At 49.6% G+C, this 20,762-nt stretch overlaps 1 long non-coding RNA gene across 1 annotated transcript in view; it reads left to right on the forward strand.

Moving 5' to 3' along the window:
- Positions 1-20,143, forward strand: part of LOC114910761 (uncharacterized) — a 42,859-nt gene extending 22,716 nt beyond the window's left edge. Inside the window, exons 2-3 of the long non-coding RNA XR_003797773.1 lie at positions 16,303-16,766; positions 19,919-20,143. This is a non-coding gene — a long non-coding RNA (uncharacterized LOC114910761). The remainder of the gene's footprint in view (positions 1-16,302; positions 16,767-19,918) is intronic.
- The last annotated feature ends 619 nt before the right edge of the window (positions 20,144-20,762 follow it).

Below are 20,762 nucleotides of genomic sequence, written 5' to 3' on the forward strand. Positions count from 1 at the left end.
TGTGAACGTTGGCCTCGTAGAGCAGTGGCTTTCGAGTACCGTACGGTGTCGGGTGTAACAAAGTCGACATGCGAAAGGCCTCAGCTCCGCTCCTCGTGCTGGATTTTTCATCACAACACAAAGCGAATCTCTGCTTTTCCTAATACGGTGTTTTTTTTTTCCCTTTTTTCTTTTTCCTTTCCTTGGTTTGGAGCACAACTTCATTGTAGTGAACGTCATTCATGGGCTGGAATGTCCTGAAATCTCTGGCACATTTTCTTCAGCAGCAGTTCGATACTTTTAAAAATATTCCCATTCACTTCCCTGTTTAAGGAGAGGAGCTTATGGTTTGGTAAAGAAAGGTGACAATATCGCTCTTTTGGAGCGTTGCTGGAAACAGCAAAGGCGTGAGTTCGTGTTTCCGCGCGTCGCTTTGTACGTTCGGATTATTATAATGTTTTACCTTTAAACGCGCATTTTTGTGTTCCTAGTCCCAGGATTAAAAGTTACCTTCCTTAATGTGTTCATCAATATACATGCATTCTGTCGACGGCGAATTTAATTTCAAGACGCTGTTAAGAGGCTTTAGGCGAATGCAAGATATCTTGTCCAAGTGCTTGAGGTCCCTGGCAGATAGGAAGAGCTGACTAACCATCCAGGAAATGAGGCGTTTATCCCTGGGACTCGTTTGCATGAATAACAAAATATCCACGTCCACATTTATGTTGTTCATGCAAACGAATGTGCGTGAAGAGACCGTCTAGAATGAACGAGCGTTTGGTGACCGGCGTCACTGCTGCGAGACACACGTGCGGTGTGTGTGTGTGTGTGTGTGTGTGTGTGTGTGTGTGTGTGTGTGTGTGTGTGTGTGTGTGTCCTATTCCTGCATTCACATGAGCTGTGTGTTTCCCACAGAGGAGCGCCTTCATTCCCCACAGTCCACCAATCGCGCTCTGCGTGTGCGTGTGTGTGTGTGTGTGTGTGTGTCAACATGTTAACTGGCGCCACGTGTCTCACATGTGCTCCTGTACCACGTTGCGGTGCACAGCGAGTGTGTGTGCTTGTGCATCAGTCCCGTTCGCTCACACCCATGTGCGCCCTTCTCCTACGAACAGCACGTCACATGACCTAGAAACACGTCCAGGGTGTCGCTGGGAGAAGCACGGGCGGCGTTCATCACGGAGCCCAGCAATCCCAGCAACGCGAGCCTGAGACAAAAGAAAGCGCTCGCTGTTTTCGTCCAGCCGGAACAGGCCTTCCCTGGGTTTGCTTTGTGTGGAGCGACGGCGACGGTGACGGTGACGGTGACGGCGCCGCAGGACCCCCCTCGAGCCGTTGTCCCGAGAGCGCGTGCCAACGAAGGGAAATAGGGACGCAGATCAGCTTTGTCTGGACCCGACCGGGTCATTTACAAAGGGAGAAAAGGGCTGCGGTGCGTGGGCTTGCGCCTCCTCCCATCCTGTGGCAAACCTGCCATCCCCAGAACAAGTCCCACCACCACCCAGCCATTACTGCCCTGGATAAGTTCTCTTTCTCGAGGGGGCATTTTTCCGTGTTATGACCCGGACACGTGACGCAAGGACTTTGTGGAAGCCGTCGATGGACTGCGCCTGAGCCTGACCTGCTCGACGTACAGTGGGGGAAAAGGAGGGGGTCAGTGCAGCGTTACACTCCTCACAGCTCCCTCAACGGCCCCTTTGTGCTATTAATCCTTAATCAGGACCCCCTGAGAATAATTAACCACCGAGTCTGGTGCCGTGCATAAACTTGGGTAAACCATGGCACCCCCCCACTTCACCGATTGTTCTCTGGACACGGTTCCGAACGGGGCTGAGGTGGTGGGGGTGCCGAAGAGGGCAACAATGCCAGCATTGTCCCCGCTCTCTTCATTAAGGCCGGGGAGGGGGTGGCTTCAGCAGCACCGAAAGCGGCTGGGAAGCAGGCGGATGCCCCCGTGCCCACGTTGGGGGCCCCCGCCTTCAAGAGGCAGCTTTTAACACGCGCCGTACGAGCTGCGTCCGAAGAGTCCGGGCCTGTCATAGCGTCTTGGCATCAAACGCCCATGAATAGCGAAGGGCGGATAAATCGGCCAAACTGTAGCGTCATTGAGGCCCAAGAAGCGACGCACAATAGGTACATTATGCCCTCTTAACAGATGCAATCAATGAGCAATCCGGGAAGGAGCCTCGCGGAGCCCGAAGCCCCCGACAGCGTCCCCGACAGGCCGTCGCTCTCTGCTCCTCTTCTACGCGTTCGTGCGAAGTCGTCCTCCAGGCTTCCGGGACGCCGGCGAACGCGTCTCGCTGCTGGAAACGCAATGCCGCTGAACCGGAATGGCCTCGGCGCACCTTTACTCACTCTCTCTCCGGAGACTGTGAGTAGGGAGCTGTGAGTGAAGGGCTGTGAGTAGGAGTCAGATTCGTCTCTGCGTGAGTTTCAGGTGCACCGATGACTCTAAACTCTGTGTGTGTTCGGTTACCTTCCGATGGAGCGGTCAGTCGTTGCTCATTCTGGGGAGGGTCACGGTGGTCCAGGCCCCATCCCGGAATCACTGGGCACCAGGCTAGGAGGGGTCCGCCACCCCCCACCCAGTGGTCCGCCAGAAAGAGAAATCCATAGAGTCCACAGTGAGTCGTAGCTACTTATACTGGGTTTTACACAGTATGATCATAATATCACTTGACGTATTGATGTTCTTACTTCATATTCCTGCATTTTCATCGGAACAATAATGCATCATTAAGGCGGTGCTACTTTATTAAGCTGCTGGTAACATTAAGGCACAACTTACAATTGTTTCGCCCTTTATGCAGCTGGGTCATTTTATACAATGTGTCAGAGGGTTACTGTAGAGATGGTGGAAAAGTGTACAAGAAGTAAAACGACTGAGTAAATATTCATGAGCGAAAACTGGACTTGCTGTTATAACAGGTATTTGTTTTAACTGTGTCATGGGGCTAAGTGATGAAATGATGAATGAAATGATGTCCAAGCCTTACTGTTGACATTGTTGCGTTTCCATGGTGTCAGACTGATGTAGAAAAAGCAGTCAAGGTTTGATTTCAGATGAATGAACGTGTGTTTGAATCCACAGAGCACTTCACACGATCGATACCTGAGAAATACAGCACGCGGTCTCCTCGAAAGCACAAGAACAGCATCGCTGGTGGGATACAATAAATCTCTTTAGGGTGCTTCATTCCGGACCGTGTAATAATGTTATGGCATTACCATGGTATTTAGGGCCATGACAACGTTTCAGGGGTTGCGGGGGCAAAAATTACAACCAACAGTTGTCACAGGAACTAAACAAACAGGGGGGTCAGATGATCCTTCCATAAACAGCTTGAAGACACGTCCACCTCCTTGTTACACCTTTATTCGTAAAAGAGCGCATCCAGAATCAGTGACGTCTTCCTTACAGCATTCAGTCCATCATTATTTAGCAATTGAACCAAAATCCAGTAAAATGATTTATTCTCTACACTACAATGTATATGTAATGCATTCGACTTGTACCTCTGTCTCCCTCTGTACATCTCCATACATAATTACATATAAAATATCCCTCCGTCTTCATGGTCCATTCGAATCGCCCTTTGTGAGACACAGCGTTGCCTGTCCATGTGCTGTAGTGTACGTTGCAGTACCTGTTCTGGTGTCAGTATGTGGTAAGAACACGGGAAAACAGTCCTGCCCATCTGCTAGTCACAGACTGAAGTGACAAATTCGGTACCACACTCCACTACACTCCACTCCATTACACTACACTCTGCTCCACTCCACTCCACTCCACTCTGCTACATTCCACTCTACTACACTACACTACACTACACTACACTCCAATCCAAACAGCAATGGGGATCTTAAAGCACACATTTTATACCAGGTTTTACCAGGTGATCACCTGCAATGTAAAGAAATGGCGTGACAATAATGTGACGTTAGTAAGAGACATGAAAGGAGTAGGTAAATGTTGGCTGTAGGGGGTGCTTGAAACACACGCTCCTTTTACTCTTTTAAACTCTCTATTTAGTGCTGAATATTAGACTTGTGGCACATTTTTATTCCAAAGTCAAATTCCAAATTTTTGTATTTGCGGAGATACCAAATGGCTCATTTATGATTTTTGTTTCAAGTGTATTTAGCTTGACTCGATGGAAATTGTCCAACTGATGTTCTGATATTTTCATGTTGTCCTAGCTTTGGTTGGATTTATGCATGCTTAAGACATGATATTTTCATTTTCTGAGATCCAAATTATTATTTTGTCTGTGTCACCCTTGTCAAAGAACCAGCAATACTACAGCAAACTGTTTCGCTATAAAAATATATGCAGTCTGACTGCATTTCCATATCTCTGTGCGTTTATACATTTACTTGTGAAATTCAGGAAAAACATTTCATTTGCATTATGACTGTCTTTTTATGGATAGGATCTCGGTTTTTACACTTGTACACTAGACCTTCTTGGGACATATATATGTTTGATACAAATGATTTGTCTTAGTAAATGAAGTATTTCCAAAAACCCTGAACCAAGTTTCCCAAATGTGACTGAAGTACTGTAAAATACCTGTATAGCTATCAACCCATGATTTTAGCACAATAGAAAACACTGATTCAGTCATTTATTTAGCAGGTGCTTCATCACATGAAACAATACAAAAGTTCATCACATCTGTTACCCTGGTCTCTTGTTTCTAGACTGTGCTCGGAAGATGCAAGGCAGTTTTCTGGAGTTACTACTTTGGAGTAATTCCCACTTTTTAAGAAAAAACTGATCAGTTCTTTGCTGAAGGAGTAATCTGGCACAGTGGCACAGCGAGTAGTGCTGATGTCTTGCATCACTTGGGTGGTGCGACAGGATGTGGCTTTGATCCCCACTCAGTTTGTGTGGAGTTTGCATGTTTTCCCTGTGTCTGTGTGGGTTTCCTTTGGGTGCTCTGGTTTTCTCCCACACTCTGAAGACATACTGTTCAGGTTCCCCCATAGTGTGTGAGTGACAGAGTGTGTGTTTCACTGATGTATGGATGAGTGACCCAGTGTAAGTCACCTTGGTGAATAAGGAGTGTGAGCTGATAACACTACATAGAGTTCATTGGAAGTTGCCTTAGACAAAAGTGTCTGCTAAATAAATGTAATCAACTAAGCAGAGATCCAATGAGTATGTTTTGCTTTTTGTGAACAACTTTCTAAAACTGTACATTGCTGCTAAAATGAGCATACATCCCTGACAGTTGCTCAACCATTTTCGCAAACATTCAGTTCAATAACACACCCAATATGGCCAACAGACACTCCTTTGGAATTTCATACATCTCCCATAATGCCCCACTGTCTTGAAAGAACAGTGGAGGCTTATGGATCATCACATGGATGCTGAAGTAGGGAGGTGATTGAGATCTCACACAAACAATGTACAGTCCCTTGTCCCGAGTGGGGTCACGGTGAACCGAAACCTAACCTAGTAGCACAGGGTGCAGGGGGAGGGGACAAATCCAGGATAGGATGCCAGTCTTCCGCAAGGCACCCCAAACAGGACTCGAACCCCAGACCCACCACGCAACAGGGGCAGGACAAACCCACTATACCACCACACCCTTGTGAGCTCATCCACTCTTCTTCTATTTCTCTGTCATAAAGGGGTGTAGTTTTGGTGGTTAGTTTTTTTTTGCTTGTAAGTTAAAAATGCTCATAAATTCTATTTAATGTAACAATTCTATTTTGTCAAAAAAGCTGCAGCTAGATGTGTCCTTTGCTTTTAACCCACCCTGGGCATCACTGCCGAGCACACATCAGAGAAGATGAGTTGTTTTCCCCATTTCTTTATTTTCCATTACCATTTTACATAGCTGTCATAAGATGTGTGGCACACTGCACACCCCTCCAAGACACACACATGCACAATCTGTTCCCCGACTTCTTTAATAATACACCATTCACTGATGCTCATTAGCAAAAAGGTGGGAGTGGGGGGAGCGGGAGGGGGAGTGGGGGGGTGAATGGACATTGTCTGGAAACCAAGGGAGAATAGTTTGCTGTTGCGATGGCTGCTGATGCAGAAGGCCCAGCTGCAGGAGCTTGCGTCTAAGGTTGTCTGGAGTCATGGGAAAGAAGACCGACCAGGGGTTCAAGGTCATCCTGAAGCACTCAGCTGCCATGGGGTTGGGGAGCAGAGGAGGGGGGGCATTGTCTACGGGGCTCCATCTCCCTTCACTCTCATGAGGGTCCATTCTGGCAGCTAGAATGGAGGCAGTTCATTGATACCATTGCACTTGAACTCATTCATCTGGCTTTCCTAGCAGTGGCGTCTGCAGGCCAGGCAGCTCAGTGTAGCTGTGGACACCGCAGCCCCACAGCGAACGCTGCTTGTGTCTCTACTCCGCACTTGCCCTTCCGTTATGTTGGTTTCTGTGTTGCCGCAGCTCGGCGGCACTTGCACGCCGTGGCGGCGGCGATTCAGCCTGAGGTGCAACGAACGGAGCGGAGGGCCCGGAAGGATGTCGGGGACAGGCCACACGACAGCAGCACGCAGTTTCTCGGTTCGGCACGTCACGGTCCGGGCGGGTCGGTGGTTCGCCGATTTTACAGAGTCCACGTTGAGGTTCTGAGGAGCGTCCTTGCTGCGGGTCTTCGCGAGCTCGGCTCGGCCCACAGAACGACGCTTCCGACTAAACGGTCCAAGATCGGCGGCTGTGCAGAAGACAGCTCTCCCCTCTGAAAGGCAGTCATATGGGACGCTTGGACATATACAGGCTTTCTTCACTTTGCGCCCAGCCATCCCTGTGTGGGGACCAAACTCGAACCCTTCTTCCTGCACTCATCTTTGGAATGTCAGCGATCCTGGTCCTTTCCTTGGGCCTTTCATTTCAGTTGTGTTTTTAGTTTTTATTATTTTGTTGCTTAGTCAACAGCTGGTGCAAACATATATTTATAATAATTTCTTATATTTTTTCACAAATTTAACACATTGTTAAAATAATACTAAAATGGAATAAGAATAATATAAATGTAGTACAGTGTTGTAATTATGTTTTTGTGTTGCGCTGTTATTTTCACTTCAATTTCCTCTTCTGTTTTTTTTTTTTCACTTTTTCTTTTCTGCACCACCACTCATAGTTTTGCTTGCTAGAAATTGTTCAAAAAAAGCAGCTTGGATGGAATCACAGAGTAAACATTCTGTTAAGGAAACAACACTTTCGTAAATAAAATGCAGTCACTGACAGACGCACTGAGTGGGGCGGTGAGAACACGGTCCCCTGCGACAGCATCACCAACCCCTGTTACTGGTGAGCAGATGGGACGGTCGGTGTTAGACGTTACGACCAAACGTCGCGACTCAGAAATAATACAATGAGGTTGATGGGACGTCCGTCGTAAATTGAGGATTGGCTGCAGTAGCCCCGACAGTAGGATGTGAAGAGCAGCAAACCCACACAGATTACTAATGTATGTTTTCTGCCACAGGGGGTGCGGTGGCGCGGTGGTGCAGTGGGTTGGACCGCAGTCTTCCTCTCCGGTGGGTCTGGGGTTCGAGTCCCACTTGGGGTGCCTTGCGATGGACTGGTGTCCCGTCCTGGGTGTGTCCCCTCCCCTTCCGGCCTTACGCCCTGCGTTGCTGGGTAGGCTCTGGTTCCCCGTGACCCTGTATGGGATGAGCGGTTCTGAAAGTGTGTGTGTTTTCTGCCACTTAGAAGAGTCTTGTTCACACTTTTTACTGGCCTGTTTTGTACACCATTTTTTACTGTGTTGGTTGGTACAGTACTGTGCAAAAGTTTTAGGTACTTGGGGAGAAAAAGCTGTAACGTGAATGCTTCCAAAAATAATGCTCTTAATTAATAAACGTCCCCCCAAGCTTAGTAACCATCCATCGTCAACAACAGTTTGGGGCGACGGTCTTGGACGGGTCCTGCTCCCTGGTGGGTCTGTGGTTCGAATCCCGCTTGGGGTGCCTTGCGACAGAGTGGCGTCCTGTCCTGGGTGTGTCCCCTCCCCCTCCAGCCTTGTGCCCTGTGTTGCCGAGTTAAGCTCTGGTTTGCCGCAACCCCACTTGGGTCAAGCGGCCTCAGGCAGTGTGTGTATGTGTGTACTTTCTTTAACGACATACAAAACCCTTACTGTAATACCTTTTTGCAAAAGGAATGCTTGGAAATCTAAAATACCCTCTTTCCCACTGACACCAATGCAGAAGACATTAGGTAACAGCCTAAAAAAATATTTTTGTGAAACATCTACGTGCCTAAGACTTTTGCACAGTTCAGTATGCCCAAATAAGTTTTTAACAGTTTTCTTTTTTCTCAAGTGTGCGTGAGAATAGTTCTCTCCCTCTGTGTGTCCTTCAGCTGGGATGATTCCCATTTGAAGACACGTCTCCCTGTCCAGGGGGAATGAACTCTGCCATCTCAGCTCCTCTTCACTCTGACGTCCCCAATAATGAGCAAACTAGAACATGCATAAAAAATAAATAAACATCAGTCTAAATTCCAACAAGGCGTTTTGCATGAGAAGTAACTTGGATTTCTCCGACACGCCTTCGTAACACTGCAGACGGGGGTCTGGCAGTCCTAGGTAAACACACACACATTTTCAGAACCGCTTGTCCCATACAGGGTCGCGGGGAACCAGAGCCTACCCGGCAACACAGGGCGTAAGGCCGGAGGGGGAGGGGACACACCCAGGACGGGACACCAGTCCATCACAAGGCACCCCAAGTGGGACTCGAACCCCAGACCCACCGGAGAGGAAGACTGCGGTCCAACCCACTGCACCACCGCCCCCCCTAGGTAAACATCACTGGAATAATTTTTTGTGGCATCGCAGTCCAAGCTTTGCATGGTTGTGGGATCTAGAGGTGAAGGATGAGCAATCGGGGCTGAGGAGGGGACCCCGTGCGGTTTGAAGCCAATTGCGTTCGTCACGGATGGGAACATCTGAAGCTCCACGGCCACTTCCTGGCGGCGGGACCGAGGTAACTGAGCCGGCCTGTGGGCCACCGGCTCGCTTTGTAGCCGCTCAGCAGGTTTCCGGCACTCAGTAGGTTTCCTACTCCGTGGCCTCAACTGTCAGGCACAACAACTTTATTGTGCCAAATTGAACCTGAAAGCGACCGAAGGCTGCGGGGACAGAGTGGCTACGAGAGCAGCGCTGCTCTGTCGGGAGGAAAAGCAAAGCCACGAGACGGAAGAATAAAAGCCCAGGTCTAGCGTACCGAACGCAGTGTAGTATTGTTTCATTTTGACCAATGAAAGAAAATGCGAAATTAAGTGTAAATTTACTGAAATGGATTAATTTCCCTCCAAAAAAAGTTTTCTTTGCCATTTTGCCCTTTGGGGGACACCCCTTTATGATTTACTTCCCACTGTCGTGTGGAAACGAAATGTTGGCATTTTTGAATCCCGTGCCAATCCGCTCCTCCCTCTTGCCTTTAAATTCGTTGGAAATGTTTTGTATTTAAACATCTGCCTGTTACTTTGCGTGTGCATATAAGCGCATACTGTATATGTCATGTGTGTTTGTTGTACATTTTACACTACTGCAAGCAGAGTGAATTTCCATCTGGGGTTAATGAAGTCTCGTTCCATTCATTCATTCATTCATTCATTCAGTCACTGCATTTGTCCAGGTCCAACTCAGTTCCAGTCCTACTGAGCGTCGAGCTTTGCGTGCCGAGTAGACTCCCGTCAGTTCCCCCTCTAAAAAGGATTTGTTTTCATTTTTCATGTAACCAACACAACGCAGCATCCCCTCCGTGAACCGCCACCGTACTGTGGTGGAGGGGTTTGAGTGCCTGAATGAGTCCAGGAGCTATGTTGCCTGGGGCTATATGCCCCTGGTAGGGTCTCCCATGGCAAACCCTTATGAAGAAGAAAAAATCAAGGCTTTCGTTTACCCCACCTGGTATGGGGTCACCGGGGCCCCACCCTGGAGCCAGGCCTCGGGGGGGGGAGGCTCGCATGCGAGCGCCTGGTGGCCAGGTCTATGCCCACGGGGCCTGGCCGGGCTCAGCCCAAAGCCACGACGTGGAGCCGCTCTTCGGTGGGCTCACCACCCGCCGGAGAGACCGTAAGGGGCCAGTGCATTGTGATTTGGGCAGTGGTCAGGGCCGAGTGCCTGGCCGACCCAAACCTCGGGCGCCAGCTCTGGTTTTTAGGACTTGGAATGTCACCTCACTGGCGGGGAAGGAGCCTGAGCTGGTGCGGGAAGTTGAGAGATACCGTCTAGATATAGTTGGGCTCACTTCCACTCACAGCTTGGGTTCTGGAACCACTCTTCTCGACCAAGGGTGGACTCTCCACTATTCTGGCATTGCCCAGGGTGAGAGGCGGCGGGCGGGTGTAGGCTTATTAATAGCCCCCCAGTTCAGCCGCCATGTGTTGGAGTCTACCCCGGTGAATGAGAGGGTCATCTCCCTGCGCCTTCGGGTCAGGGAATGGTCTCTCACTGTCGTCTGTGCTTATGCGCCTAGTGGCAGTGTAGAGTACCCGGCCTTCTTGGAGTCCCTGGAGGGCATACTGGAAAGCGCTCCCACTGGGGACTCTGTCGTTCTACTGGGGGACTTTAATGCCCACGTGGGTAGCGACAGTGACACCTGGAGGGGCGTGACTGGGAGGAACGGCCTCCCTGATCTGAACCTGAGCGGTGAGTTGTTATTGGATTTCTGTGCTAGTCACGGTCTATCCATAACGAACACCATGTTCATGCATAAGGGTGTCCATCAGTGCACTTGGCACCAGGACACCCTAAGTCGGAGGTCAATGATCGACTTTGTAGTCGTTTCTTCTGACCTTCGGCCATATGTCTTGGACACTCGGGTGAAGAGAGGGGCTGAGCTGTCAACTGATCACCACCTGGTGGTGAGTTGGATTCGATGACGGGGGAAAAAGCAGGACAGACCTGGCAGGCCCAAACGCATAGTGAGGGTCTGTTGGGAATGTTTGGCGGAGGCCCCTGTCAGAGAGGTCTTCAACTCCCACCTCTGACAGAGCTTCAACCAGATACCGAGGGAGACCGGGGACATTGAGTTCGAATGGATTGTGTTCCGCTCCTCCATTGTCGGTGCGGCGGTTCGGAGCTGCGGCCATAAGGTCTCCGGTGCCTGTCGCGGCAGCAATCCCCGAACACGGTGGTGGACACCGGAGGTAAGGGATGCCGTCAAGCTGAAAAAGGAGTTCTATCAGGCCTGGCTGGCTCATGGGACTCCTGAAGCAGCTGACGGGTACCGACGGGCCAAACGGAGCGCGGCTCTGGCAGTCGCCGCGGCAAAAACTCGGGCTTGGGAGGAGTTCGGTGAGGCCATGGAGGAAGACTTTCGGTCGGCCTCAAAGAGATTCTGGCAACCGTCCGGTGACTCAGAGGGGGGAAGCGGTGTTCCACAAACACTATTTACAGTGGAAGTGGTGCGTTGCTGACCTCAGCTGAGGATGTCCTCGGGCGGTGGAAGGAGTACTTTGAGGATCTCCTCAATCCCTCCGACACGCCTTCTGTAGAGGAAGCTGAGGCTGGGGACTTGGTTGGGGACTCGTCCATTACCCTGGCTGAAGTTGCTGAGCTAGTCAAAAAACTTCTCGGTGGCAAGGCTCCAGGGGGTGGATGAGATCCGCACCGAGTTTCTCAAGTCTCTGGATGTTGTGGGGCTGTCTTGGCTGACACGCCTCTGCAGCATCACGTGGAGTTCGGGAACGGTGCCTCTGGACTGGCAGACCGGGGTGGTGGTCCCTCTTTTTAAGAAGGGGGGACCGGAGATTGTGTTCCAACTACAGGGGGATCACACTCCTTAGCCTCCCTGGGAAAGTCTATGCCAGGGTACTGGAGAGGAGAATCCAACTGATAGTCGAACCTCGGATTCAGGAGGAGCAATGCGGTTTTCGCCCTGGCCGTGGAACACTGGACCAGCTCTATACCCTCACTAGGGTGCTGGAGGGTTCATGGGAGTTTGCCCAACCAGTCCATATGTGTTTTGTGGACCTGGAAAAGGCATTCGACCGTGTCCCTCGTGGCATCCTGTGGGAGGTACTGTGGGATTATGGGGTTCGAGGCTCGCTGCTACGGGCTGTTCGTTCCCTGTATGACCGGAGCAGGAGCTTGGTTCGCACTGCCGGCAGTAAGTCAAACCTGCTCCCGGTGCATGTTGGACTCCGCCAGGGCTGCCCTTTGTCACCGATTCTGTTCATTATCTTCATGGACAGAATTTCTAGGCGCAGCCAGGGAACGGAGGGTGTCTGTTTTGGTGGCCGCGAGATCTCGTCTCTGCTTTTTGCAGACAATGTGGTCCTGTTGGCTTCATCAGGTCAAGACTTGCAGCGTGCACTGGGGAGGTTTGCAGCCGAGTGCGAAGCGGCGGGGATGAGAATCAGCACCTCGAAATCCGAGGCCATGGTTCTCAGTCGGAAAAAGGTGGATTGCCCCCTCCGGGTTAGGGGGGAGTTGCTCCCTCAAGTGGAGGAGTTTAAGTATCTCGGGGTCTTGTTCACGAGTGAGGGAAAAATGGAGCGGCAGGTTGACAGACGGATCGGTGCGGCGTCCGCAGTAATGCGGTCATTGTACCGGTCTGTTGTGGTGAAGAAGGAGCTGAGTCGTAAGGCGAAGCTCTCAATTTACCGGTCGATCTACGTTCCTACCCTCACCTATGGTCATGAACGCTGGATCATGACCGAAAGAATGAGATTGCGGATACAAGCGGCAGAAATGAGTTTCCTCCGCAGAGTGGCTGGACGCACCGTTAGGGACAGGGTGAGGAGCTCAATCACCCGGGAGGAGCTCGGAGTAGAGCCGCTGCTCCTCCGCATCGAGAGGAGCCAATTGAGGTGGCTCGGGCATCTGTTCCGGATGCCTCCTGGACGCCTCCCTGGGGAGGTGTTCCGGGCTTGTCCCACTGGGAGGAGGCCTCGGGGCAGACCCAGGACACGTTGGAGAGACTACGTCTCCCGGCTGGCCTGGGAACGCCTTGGGGTTTCCCCAGAGGAACTGGAGGAGGTGTGCGGGGAGAGGGAAGTCTGGAGGACTCTGCTCGGACTGCTGCCCCCGCGACCCGGCCCCGGATAGCGGAGGAAGATGAGATGAGATGAGACAACGCAGCATCACAAAAACGGCCGAGACGATCGAGCGCCACTGTGGTCGTCGACTCCACGCACAACTTTAGCTGTTACACCGTCTAATCCTACAAAATGCGGAAAGTGAAGTCGTTTCTGTGGAAACCATGAAAATGAAGCTCATTCTCTTTTTTCCTCTCTGAACATAACGACAGAAAGCATCAGTTAAAAGTGTGAGCCTGTCGGGGCTCAGCGTCGCGGTGTTGTTCCCAGACGCCTCCGCATGACGCCTGATACTGTGCCGAAGCTGAAAACCTTTTCTCTACAACAAAAGACCAGTTGTGGCGAGGAGCAGAGACCAAAACTCTAGGAGTGTGCGAGTGCGGTATCAGGCAGCACGGTGAGGTCTGAAAATAAAGTCGGGTTCGCATGGATGCTGGAGTCATCGCTCGAGTCATAACCGGCATCGACATGTAGAGGAAAGTAGATGCGGCTATGAGCCGAGGTCTCGCGTGAACAATTGGATTAGTGTGGTGTTCAGCAAAGTGATCTTCTGTTTTATTGCTGTGTGTGTGTGTGTGTGTGTGTGTGTGTGGGGGGGGGGGGGGGGCACTGAGTGCGTCAAGGTGTGGACATTTTGAGGTCCTGCAACCGGGTCAACTGGGTCAGCCTGCTCTGCAGAAGCTGTGGCGGTCAATGAGGACCTGAGATGGGTGAGCGTCTTGCAGAAGGGCGAACTCACCGAGATGTCCGAGCGCTGGAGGGAGAGCACTGTACAGCCTCACGTGATGCGCTGAATTAGCGCTCGCACACAAAAGGATGCTAATGTTCTCAGCACATCATGCAGGCTTTTTGTGTGGCTTAAATGGTTTTTCTGCTCCACGCACAAAAAAGGCATCGGGGACGGGGGGGGACAGTATGTGGCAGATTTGCGAACGACCGTCTGTGTCCCAAAACACCTTCTGGAGACGTGAGAAAGTGTGGCCTCATTAGCATGTCAATGATTGATGCATCAGATTAGCCGCGCGGTACCTCAAGTGTCTCGGCGCCGTTAGCGTTGCGTGTTGTCGAGCAGAAAAAGCTCCCACCGTAGGGAAAAAATTAAGTAGCATTATCAAAGTTATGGTAGAGAAGCAAATACTTCAGCGCTTTAGTTTCTTCTCTTCAGCAGCCTGTGAAGAATCTGCTTTTTCATTAGGTACAAAACATTTCCATTCCATAAACAGTTCAGTTAAAACAGTGTAAGTGAAGCAACTGAGCAGATATTACAATCAAATCAAGAGGCAAAGGAATGGAAGTAGACGCTGATAGACAGACAGATAGATTAAAACTTTATTAATCCCACAGGAAATGGCACAGGGCAATAGCAGTATAAATACATGAGAAATACTGCAATGGCACTGGAATCGATAAATGAATATCATATTTAGGCAGGTGTGAAGGAGTGCGAATAAATGTATGTGAAGAATAACTGAAAAGTGCTGCCAGTACAGTAAGAGTCGGGACCGCCCCAAAAGCACCGCTATTTATACTATTAATTATAGTAGTTATAATACTTATGCAATTCATTATAGAGCCTAATTATATATTATGGAGATTACATAAAAAGGAACAGGTTTCAGTGACAAACTTAGTCTTTGATACGTGCAGCCTGTTCATGCGGTTAAGGAACATACAGCCATCTAACCACGTCAAAGTGATCGTCCCTGTCTCTGTTACTGTTACTGATGTCAAATTGACCGTCCCTGTTGCTGTTACTGACTGTAAAATTTACCGTCTCTGTTACTTTCATCTCTGGACTAGACTCTAGTACCACTGAATTAATAACTGTCACTGTCATTGATCCGTTTGAAGCAGTTTTTACGAAAGCTGAAAAAAGGTGATATTTAGCACAAGAAACTAAGAACTATGTGAGCTGTGGGTTCAGCTATAATATTAATGTAGAAGCTCACAATCCCTCACCTGAAACCCTTGGGCCCAGATGTGTTTCGGAATTCAGAATTTTTTAGTTTTTAGAAAGGGAACACGGTGCATCTACTGTATGTTACTGTATATAAAACCCTTCGGTGGGGTCTGGGGCGGCATCCCGTCATCAAACACATAACGTTTCTGCAGTGAAACGTGTGAAAACTCACTCTAACCGGGATAAGTAAAGAACATAAATAGTATTACAGCTTATTTACGCTTTATTTACATAGTGAGAAACTGGCAAAAGAAATAGTGGGATTCATATAGACCAAAAATATTCTACCACTTCTTATTTCCAAGGAAAATGTCCAGTAAAACTTCAGACAGATACAGGTTGAAACTAAGCTAAATACCCGTACATGAAGATACAAGAAAAGTTGAGCACATCAGTGCCGCCATCGTTTCGGCACCAAACAGACGAAGGAAAATTCACTTTTCGAAGCTTCTCGGTTTTTCTCATTGCCGTTCGGGGGATGCGGACCTCCGTAAGGAAGGGCTCGTCTCCTGCGCTCCATGTAAAAGTTGAGTATTTGCCATTTACAGTAAATGTCCGCTCGTTTGACGAGGCTCTTGTTGACGCTTATCCGTCTGCTTTTTATCCACACCTTCTTTTTTTCTCTGTCTGCCTGTAACGGTTGGTTTGCACAGATCAGCACCAAGCAGTTTTAGGCGCTTCTCTCTTGTAAGTGTAAAAACGTTCTTAGCTTCATTCGTGGGCAGTGTAACCGACACGGTTATACAAGTCCTGCTGTTGACCTAGAGGTGACCTAGAGGTGACCTAGAGGTGAACAGACACAAGGGAAGGATGAGCACGTGCACCTTGCGCTCCCCGTTCGCAGAAAGCAGAGCATCACGGTCATGTCTGTGGACTCACGAGATGGGATAACAGTTTCCAATTAGTCCTCCTAAACAGGGCAGAATTCTTTCTCGACATGTGCGTCATCTCCATATTCGTATTTCAGAATCTCCTCTCATATTTTAACTCAATCAGGAAGTGAGAGATGGTGTCTAAGAGGTCAAGGAGCAACGTAAGAGCTGACCAATCACCTGTAGCAGCTGATCGTACTTTTCTCTCGAGGAGAATAGAACAACATCAGGGAGAAGCAAAAATTCTACTGTTTGGATCATGTGTGGACAGACCAGTGGTGTAGCTCTTCTACGTTTTCCCACCTTATTTACCAGGTTTTTGGGGGGGAATAATAACCAGGCCAAGCGATTTGCTCACGGTCAGATGGAGAGACTAATCATTCAAGTTGTCACACAGAAGCTGCTCCATCAGACTCTTTTTTTCGGTCCGATCGTTTCTGTTCTCTTCCCCCTGCAGGACTGAAGTGTGGAAGGAGAAACGGTCGACGTCCAAACTCTCCTGTGAGTAGCAGACACTTGAAGGTGAGCGAAGTCCTACCAAGACCCTCAAGAAATAACATGTGGAACTCGGCACTTTGCGGAGGATGCCGTAGGCGCCCGAGGCGTCCGTCACCTCCCCAGGTTCCTAGTCACGGGACGCTTCTGTCCCCCGGTAAGAAAAAACACGTAATCCAGACCGCATTTTGTGTCCGTCTCAGAAATGTTGTCAATATAACAACCGTCGCCCATTCGTTCAACCCCAAACTCTTCATTCATACATTTTTAATCCCGAACTTCTGCTCATAACAGCAAGAAGAACTTAAACAAGTACAGTCTGTGGTTTTAACGTTTTTTTTTCCTTTTCCTGCTACCAAAATGTATTATTTACTCGACCGACCGAGTGCCGCATCGCAACGGAGGCGATTTGACAGGACTTGAGAGGTAAATACATGTGCTGGATTCACAGCGTGAGTCACCTTTTCGGTTCGGGGTGGTTGTGCATATTTTCTCCTATCAGGTCAAAAAGAGGCCACAAGAGAGTCATTTCTCAAAAAAGAGACGAGGCTTGGAAGGAGACACCTGTAAAGTACTTTATTGTATCTGGAGAGCCTTTATCTTCTCGGCTGTGTTCTAAACGAGTTCTGCAAACAGGCCCCGTGAACACTCCGCCGATGTGCCGTACGTCGAGACTCGCGGCGCTACGAACGGCGGCAGATACACGCCTTATAATACGTAGCCGTGTTCTGGGGTAATAACGCACGTGTCGGGTTTGTCCTTCAGTTCTTTCAAACGACCAACTGTTGTTCCCTTCAGTGCCTCGCGTTCAACACGTTCCTCCCGTTTCCAGAACATTCTCGGAGGGTAATGAGCAGAGCACTTAACCAGCGCACGCTGAGACTGCAGGGACGGAGGGTCAGAGAGGCAGAAGGTGTCGCTCGCCGCCGCGGTCCGGCGGTCTCTGGGAGAGCTGTGGTCCAATTATAGAGGTAGAGCTACCTTAATGCTCTCGGGCTGCTTCTGGTGCCGACGCAGAACTAATCGGAAGAGTCTGAAAGGCCATTTCCAGAGTGCAGTCGGTAATAATTGCATTTAGGAAAAGAGAGAAAGCCTTAATTTTGCTTATTTGCCATCCAGATTAACTTTGCTACATTACGCCCTGTTGTTCCCGCTCGCCGAAGCGAAGCGCTGCTCAGGAAGCAGACGTGTACGGGAGCGAGTCAAACGGGAGGCAGCGTCGCGTCGTGTAATGTCCGTGTCGGGGCCTCGCTCTTGGTTCTCAGAACTTAACACTGATGATGATGATGATGATGATAAGAAGAAGACAACGATAGAATCTCTCCATACTGTATACAACTGCTTTCTTTCCTCTCCACATAAGCGGGGCAGCTGCTAGTGTAGTGGTTAATGCTACTGCCTTCAGACCCAGAGGTTGTAGGTTTGAATCCCACCTCCAGCTGTAGCACCCTTAAACAAGGTACTTCTCCTAAATTGCTGCAGTAAAATGATCCTGCTTTACGAACAGGTAAATAATTGTCAGCAGCTTTAGAGAAAAGTATGCTAAATGCAAGGAATTTGTTACATTCCTGAGAAACTCATAGAAATAATTTAAGTGATTTGAAATCTTTTAGAAAACGCCCATATAAAAAACATCATTTCCAAACCACTACTTCACCGCACATAAAGATGTTTTAAATGTTTCCAAACTCTGCAGCTAAATTGATGCCAGCAAAAATGTCCATTCTGCAAATCTCCATCAAGCAGAAACTCAATTTCCATTCATTTAAAATGGGAACATTACTGTGCATTCCCAGAATGCCAGCGCATCGCCACATTTTTCATCCAAGATGCGCAAAAATACGAAATGTGACAAAATACAAGAGCAGACAAAGTGACAAGAGTGGCTGCAGTACAGACAAGTGATTGTGCAGGGAGGATGATGAAGATGATGATGATGATGATTGTCAGTACCGTTACTGGTGTGAGAGAAATGTTTTTTCCCCACTTTTAAAGCATGTAAAAAATGTTAATCCAAAAAGACAGTAACAGCTCACCGCCGGAAAGAGTATAAGTCTATGTAACGGGATGCTGGGAGCTGGGAGGCCGAGGAGACGGTCTGCGTGCGATGGCAAAAGGATGAGCGGAACTCATGTTCCACCGTGGTCGGATCATCTTGAGCTTCTTTGTCCGGGTCTCACCCTCCCGCTCCTGGTCCCGGTCGTGCATTTTCATTCGGCCGTGTTACAGCCCCAAGGCTGCCCGGGGATCCAAGTCTTCCATTTGTGCGTCACATGTTTGCGTGAAAGAAAGACGATCCAAGTACATAAAAAGGGAGCATAGAAAGAAACATTAGAAACATTACGAAAGGTGCCGGAAAACCGAGGAGAAGTCATATCACATCACGTACCGAAAGAGAAAGGCTCTCCACAGTCGTCCAGGAAGAGCACTTCAAGTTGCAGGAAATGCCACCTTTCTGGTTCTCCAGCGAATCACAGCCGTTGTCCTGGATTAGTGCTCATGGACAGCAGGCGTAGATGGAAAAGGAAAAGAGGAAACAGTCAACCCCCCCCCCCCAACGGACCGGTGCGCGTTCATTAGCGTGAGCTGCTACCTGCCCACGTCACCACAAATACCGTGGTACGCATCAATTCCCGTCCTGTACTGCGGGGTCCACTAAAGTGGATGTCCCGTAAATGGACGTTGAGCGTAAACGTAGACAATTAGCTGCATTTTTCTGCTCATTTTATTTCTTCTCGATAGAAACACGATCCGACCGAGAATCTGCTCACCGCCTTGCTGCGGCACTTCGCTTCCAGCGCACGGATTACCGTCCGGTACCGTGCTCGAAGGAAATGTCTCGTTAGGTCTGATGAAACACTGTCTCTGCCCTCCAGTCCATGCAAATGGAGCGATTTGATGCGCAAACACTTTCGACCGAGAGGAGCTCCGCTCCTTCAGCGTCGGAGAACTCGTCCAGGGTTCTGTACTGTGTTTACCGCGGACGGAGGCGGGAACTTGCAGGAGAACAGGCTGCAGTGCCGTTCAGGGGACTCATGGCGTCTTCATGAATGTTCACACAAGTGCTTTTCATCACCACGTACTGTGCGTACATGCGATCGTTGACACATTAGAGCCTCATACACACTTTGCTCTCTCTTTCTCTCTCTTTTTGGCTGGAACGGTTCTTCTCTACCCTCAGCGTGGGGCTGCTTGCTTTTGTGTTTTAAAAGCTAATGGGGAATTTTCATATTTAAGCAGATGGCCGATGAAGCGTTCCGAGTACGACGTCTTATCGGAACGCTCAATACGACGGGGGATCGACAGCATACCCGAAGCTCCGTTGAGAACCGCAGGTGAACATAGGAACAAAGGGTGATTCGGTGAACGTTTCCGGATCACAGGCCCAACAAAACGCCCTGGTAGATGCTCTGTCAGTTCAGGCTTTGCGATGTTTTTCTCCGATCACCGAAGGCGACCGACGGGAACGTGTGAATGAGCGGAATAATAAATTAAGTCTGCGGACTGCAGGGGCAACGGAGCACCGGAGTTGTGTCCCTCCGGGCCCCCGTCTTAACGCTCACCTGTCATCGTTTCAGGCGATGGTCCCCTGCGGCCGCCACCCCGGCGGAGTCGCCCATGACAACGATGGATCTCCATGGCTCCACGCTTGTTGTTTCAAGTTTCCTGCTGGAGGAAAACACACGTTTGTATCTCTCACACATTCATCTTCTGTTTAAACCTCAGTAGATTTCACTGTGATGTTTGCAAATACAAACATGCTCATTTCCTTGTATGTGCCTGCGAAACGTAATAAAGACTCTTCCTCCAAACTCGGAACTGATGTTTGTAACCGAGGTTCTGCGGAGCTGATCTGACATCCTTCCTGTCTGAAGAAATCGCCGTAAAAGGAGCTCTACGTTTTCCAGGGTTTATTCGGAAAAACACAAAGTTATCTGAGCTTTCAGGGGCGTGGTGGCGCAGCGGGTTAGACTGGGTCCTGCTCTCCGGTGGGTCTGGGGTTCGAGTCCCGCTTGGAGTGCCTTGCGGCGGACTGGCATCCCGTCCTGGTTGTGTCCCCTCCCCTTACGCCCTGTGTTGCTGGGTTAGGCTCCGGTTCCCTGCAACCCCGTATGGGACAAGAGATTCTGAAAATGTGTGTGTATCTGAGCTTTCTAGTTGGCGTCGCAGGTCTCGGCGAGGACGTAGCTTTTCCATCCTCGCGAAGTGACTCGAGGAGGGAATTCGGCCGTTTCCATCTATACGGTCGCACCTTCGCTCTTGAAGTTTCTCTGGGCGCTCATTTCGTAACTTCTGTGTATGGATCTGGAAAGCACTTGTGTACCTCTGCTCTGGCAAACAGTGATATTCTGGACTCTACTCTGTTACTCGTGTATTTTTGCTAACAGCTGCACGGCAACGCACGCGTTCTGTATGCTTCAA

The sequence above is a fragment of the Scleropages formosus genome, chromosome 6 (genome assembly GCF_900964775.1).
Source record: "Scleropages formosus chromosome 6, fSclFor1.1, whole genome shotgun sequence".
NCBI lineage: Eukaryota > Metazoa > Chordata > Actinopteri > Osteoglossiformes > Osteoglossidae > Scleropages > Scleropages formosus.